Source organism: Oncorhynchus nerka, linkage group LG26, assembly GCF_034236695.1.
Source record: "Oncorhynchus nerka isolate Pitt River linkage group LG26, Oner_Uvic_2.0, whole genome shotgun sequence".
NCBI lineage: Eukaryota > Metazoa > Chordata > Actinopteri > Salmoniformes > Salmonidae > Oncorhynchus > Oncorhynchus nerka.
The window spans coordinates 51,450,693-51,456,692 of record NC_088421.1 but is presented as its reverse complement, the minus strand read 5'-3'; the positions used below and the strand labels follow the sequence as shown (position 1 = coordinate 51,456,692).

At 40.9% G+C, this 6,000-nt stretch overlaps 1 protein-coding gene across 1 annotated transcript in view; it reads left to right on the top strand.

The window, feature by feature from the left end:
- Positions 1 to 6,000, top strand: part of LOC135564800 (NLR family CARD domain-containing protein 3-like) — a 152,043-nt gene continuing 146,043 nt past the window's right edge. Inside the window, exon 1 of the mRNA XM_065010857.1 lies at positions 1 to 1,135. The gene's annotated coding sequence lies outside the window, so the exon portion shown is untranslated. The remainder of the gene's footprint in view (positions 1,136 to 6,000) is intronic.

The following is a 6,000-nucleotide window of genomic DNA, read 5'->3' as shown; positions in this document are numbered from 1 at the left end:
CATCACACTGTGAGTGTTGCTTTACCTCTCTACATCACACTGTGAGTGTTGCTATACCTCTCCATCACACTGTGAGTGTTGCTTTACCTCTCTCCATCACACTGTGAGTGTTGCTTTACCTCTCCCCATCACACTGTGAGTGTTGCTTTACCTCTCTATCACACTGTGAGTGTTGCTTTACCTCTCTCCATCACACTGTGAGTGTTGCTTTACCACAGCTTTCCACCTTTGATTGTTACTAGCAGGCTTCTTTGTAATCAACTTGTCTGACAGGGAAAATGATGTGAAGATGTGTCTGCCTTTGTCCATGTCAGGCTCCAAATGACTCAAAATCACAGTCTCAGACAGTCAGCCACTGGCCTGGTTTCATTTCCCCAGACATGGAAAGACATTGAGCAAGTCTGTGACTAACCAGAACTGAAGTCACATGCACCATGATCAGTTTCTATCTGGTTTCTATTGGCCATTCATCCATTGACGACAGAATATCAGATTTTAATTTGATTGTGTTATTAGTTTCTGCTTAGTTGCAGATCAATGCTGCTGCTGGGGTCCTGTGATTAATACCTGGACAACACTGATGTTGATCAATGCTGCTGTAGGGGTCCTGTGATTAATACCTGGACAACACTGATGTTGATCAATGCTGCTGCTGTAGGGGTCCTGTGATTAATACCTGGACAACACTGATGTTGATCAATGCTGCTGTAGGGGTCCTGTGATTAATACCTGGACAACACTGATGTTGATCAATGCTGCTGTAGGGGTCCTGTGATTAATACCTGGACAACACTGATGTTGATCAATGCTGCTGGGGTCCTGTGATTAATACCTGGACAACACTGATGTTGATCAATGCTGCTGCTGTAGGGGTCCTGTGATTAATACCTGGACAACACTGATGTTGATCAATGCTGCTGTAGGGGTCCTGTGATTAATACCTGGACAACACTGATGTTGATCAATGCTGCTGTAGGGGTCCTGTGATTAATACCTGGACAACACTGATGTTGATCAATGCTGCTGCTGTAGGGGTCCTGTGATTAATACCTGGACAACACTGATGTTGTTGAAGAAAAAGTGAACTTTGGAAATTAAGCTGCACCTCCTGAATGATGAGAGTTATTTGATGAAGGTACGTGTCAAGGAACCTGCAGAATCTGATCTTTCAGTTACAGTATTATATAGAAATCACAATGTTTAACCTGCTTGTGATTAATCTGGACAACACTGATTTGATCAATGCTGCTCCTTTCCTGCATGATTAATTACTCAACACTGATGTTTCAATGCTGCTAGGGGTCCTGTGATCTTTACCTGTACAACACTGATGTTGATAGAAACCAGATGCTATCTCTTACCTGGACAACACTGATGTTGATCAATCTCTTCATGTAGGGGTCCTGTGATTAATACATCTGATTCATGATACAATGCAACAAATGTTGATCAATCTCTTAGGGGTCCTGTGAATACCTGGACATCTTTCATGTATACATGTATCTCTTATATAGAAACTCACAATGTTTCCTGCAGAATGCTGATCTCTTCATGTATTATATGTCCAATGTTTAATCTCTTCAGTATTATATAAGATGCTCACAATGTTTCCTGTACTAGAATGCTCCCATCTCAGATACATCTCTTATTACTAGAAATCACAATGTTTAACCTGCAGATGCTCCCATCTCTTCATGATAGAGTATCTATTCATGAAATGCACCATGTTCATCAACTAGATGCTCCCATCTCTTCATGTATAGATGCTCCCATCTCTTCATGTACTAGATGCTCCCATCTCTTCATGTACTAGATGCTCCCATCTCTTCATGTACTAGATGCTCCCATCTCTTCATGTACTAGATGCTCCCAATCTTCATGTACTAGATGCTCCATCTCTTCATGTACTAGATGCTCCCATCTCTTCATGTACTAGATGCTCCCATCTCTTCATGTACTAGATGCTCCCATCTCTTCATGTACTAGATGCTCCCATCTCTTCATCATCTCTTGTCCTGTACTAGATGCTCCCATCTCTTCATGTATAGATGCTCCCATCTCTTCATGTACTGCAGATGCTGATCTCTTCATGTACTAGATGCTCCCATCTCTTCATGACTAATGCTCCCATCTCTTCATGTACTAGATGCTCCCATCTCTTCATGTACTAGTGCTCCCATCTCTTCATGTACTAATGCACCATGTTTCATGTACTAGATGCTCCCATCTCTTCATGTACTAGATGCTCCCATCTCTTCATGTACTAGATGCTCCCATCTCTTCATGTACTAGATGCTCCCATCTCTTCATGTACTAGATGCTCCCATCTCTTCATGTACTAGATGCTCCCATCTCTTCATGTACAGATGCTCCCATCTCTTCATGATAGATGCTATCTCTTCATGTACTAGATGCTCCCATCTCTTCATGTACTAGATGCTCCCATCTCTTCATGTACTAGATGCTCCCATCTCAGATGTACTAGATGCATCTCCATCTCTTCATGTATAGATGCTCCCATCTCAATGTTAGATGCTCCCATCTCTTGCTGTACTAGATGCTCCCATCTCTTCATGTACTAGATGCTCCCATCTCTTCATGTACTAGATGCTCCCATCTCTTCATGTACAGATGCTCCCATCTCTTAGATGTACTAGATGTCCCATCTCTTCATGTACTAGATGCTCCCATCTCTTCATGTACTAGATGCTCCCATCTCTTCATGTACTAGATGCTCCCATCTCAGAGATCTCCCATCTCTTCATGTATTAGATGCTCCCATCTCAATGTTTACTAGATGCTCCCATCTCTTCATGTATTAGATGCTCCCATCTCTTCATGTACTAGATGCTCCCATCTCTTCATGTACTAGATGCTCCCATCTCTTCATGTACTAGATGCTCCCATCTCTTCATGTACTAGATGCTCCCATCTCTTCATGTACTAGATGCTCCCATCTCTTCATGTACTAGATGCTCCCATCTCTTCATGTACTAGATGCTCCCATCTCTTCACTAGATATCTCTTCATGTAGATGCTCCCATCTCTTCATGTACTAGATGCTCCCATCTCTTCATGTACTAGATGCTCCCATCTCTTCATGTACTAGATGCTCCCATCTCTTCATGTACTAGATGCTCCCATCTCTTCATGTACTAGATGCTCCCATCTCTTCATGTACTAGATGCTCCCATCTCTTCATGTACTAGATGCTCCCATCTCTTCATGTACTAGATGCTCCCATCTCTTCATGTACCAGATGCTCCCATCTCTTCATGTACTAGATGCTCCCATCTCTTCATGTACTAGATGCTCCCATCTCTTCATGTACTAGATGCTCCCATCTCTTCATGTACTAGATGCTCCCATCTCTTCATGTACTAGATGCTCCCATCTCTTCATGTACTAGATGCTCCCATCTCTTCATGTACTAGATGCTCCCATCTCTTCATGTACTAGATGCTCCCATCTCTTCATGTACTAGATGCTCCCATCTCTTCATGTACTAGATGCTCCCATCTCTTCATGTACTAGATGCTCCCATCTCTTCATGTACTAGATGCTCCCATCTCTTCATGTACTAGATGCTCCCATCTCTTCATGTACTAGATGCTCCCATCTCTTCATGTACTAGATGCTCCCATTCATGTACTAGATGCTCCCATCTCTTCATGTACTAGATGCTCCCATCTCTTCATGTACTAGATGCTCCCATCTCTTCATGTACTAGATGCTCCCATCTCTTCATGTACTAGATGCTCCCATCTCTTCATGTACTAGATGCTCCCATCTCTTCATGTACTAGATGCTCCCATCTCTTCTGTACTAGATGCTCCCATCTCTTCCTGTACTAGATGCTCCCATCTCTTCATGTACTAGATGCTCCCATCTCTTCATGTACTAGATGCTCCCATCTCTTCATGTACTAGATGCTCCCATCTCTTCATGTACTAGATGCTCCCATCTCTTCATGTACTAGATGCTTCCCATCTCTTCATGTACTAGATGCTCCCATCTCTTCATGTACTAGATGCTCCCATCTCTTCATGTACTAGATGCTCCCATCTCTTCATGTACTAGATGCTCCCATCTCTTCATGTACTAGATGCTCCCATCTCTTCATGTACTAGATGCTCCCATCTCTCCCATCTCTTCATGTACTAGATGCTCCCATCTCTTCATGTACTAGATGCTCCCATCTCTTCATGTACTAGATGCTCCCATCTCTTCATGTACTAGATGCTCCCATCTCTTCATGTACTAGATGCTCCCATCTCTTCATGTACTAGATGCTCCCATCTCTTCATGTACAATATGACAACTGAGAGGCCTAATATTGTCACTCATCAGATTATTGTAAATGTAATCTTGTCTACAGGCTAACTTTCGTTCATCAACGTGATAGAGTCAAGGACATGTTTTACATTATTCTAAAGGCTGCAACTCATAGCATGTTTTACATTATTCTAAAGGCTGCAACTCATAGCATGTTGTCATTATTCTAAAGGCTGCAACTCATAGCATGTTTTACATTATTCTAAAGGCTGCAACTCATAGCATGTTTTACATTATTCTAAAGGCTGCAACTCATAGCATGTTGTCATTATTCTAAAGGCTGCAACTCATAGCATGTTGTCATTATTCTAAAGGCTGCAACTCATAGCATGTTGTCATTATTCTAAAGGCTGCAACTCATAGCATGTTTTACATTATTCTAAAGGCTGCAACTCATAGCATGTTGTCATTATTCTAAAGGCTGCAACTCATAGCATGTTGTCATTATTCTAAAGGCTGCAACTCATAGCATGTTGCCATTATTCTAAAGGCTGCAACTCATAGCATGTTGTTATTATTCTAAAGGCTGCAACTCATAGCATGTTGTCATTATTCTAAAGGCTGCAACTCATAGCATGTTGTCATTATTCTAAAGGCTGCAACTCATAGCATGTTGTCATTATTCTAAAGGCTGCAACTCATAGCATGTTGTCATTATTCTAAAGGCTGCAACTCATAGCATGTTTTACATTATTCTAAAGGCTGCAACTCATAGCATGTTGTCATTATTCTAAAGGCTGTAACTCATAGCATGTTTTACATTATTCTAAAGGCTGCAACTCATAGCGTGTTTTACATTATTCTAAAGGCTGCAACTCATAGCGTGTTTTACATTATTCTAAAGGCTGCAACTCATAGCATGTTTTACATTATTCTAAAGGCTGCAACTCATAGCATGTTTTACATTATTCTAAAGGCTGCAACTCATAGCATGTTTTACATTATTCTAAAGGCTGCAACTCATAGCATGTTGTCATTATTCTAAAGGCTGCAACTCATAGCATGTTGTCATTATTCTAAAGGCTGCAACTCATAGCATGTTGTCATTATTCTAAAGGCTGCAACTCATAGCATGTTGTCATTATTCTAAAGGCTGTAACTCATAGCATGTTGTCATTATTCTAAAGGCTGCAACTCATAGCATGTTGTCATTATTCTAAAGGCTGCAACTCATAGCATGTTGTCATTATTCTAAAGGCTGCAACTCATAGCATGTTGTCATTATTCTAAAGGCTGCAACTCATAGCATGTTGTCATTATTCTAAAGGCTGCAACTCATAGCATGTTTTACATTATTCTAAAGGCTGCAACTCATAGCATGTTTTACATTATTCTAAACGCTGCAACTCATAGCATGTTGTCATTATTCTAAAGGCTGCAACTCATAGCATGTTGTCATTATTCTAAAGGCTGCAACTCATAGCATGTTGTCATTATTCTAAAGGCTGCAACTCATAGCATGTTTTACATTATTCTAAAGGCTGCAACTCATAGCATGTTTTACATTATTCTAAAGGCTGCAACTCATAGCATGTTTTACATTATTCTAAAGGCTGCAACTCATAGCATGTTGTCATTATTCTAAAGGCTGCAACTCATAGCATGTTGTCATTATTCTAAAGGCTGCAACTCATAGCATGTTGTCATTATTCTAAAGGCTGCAAC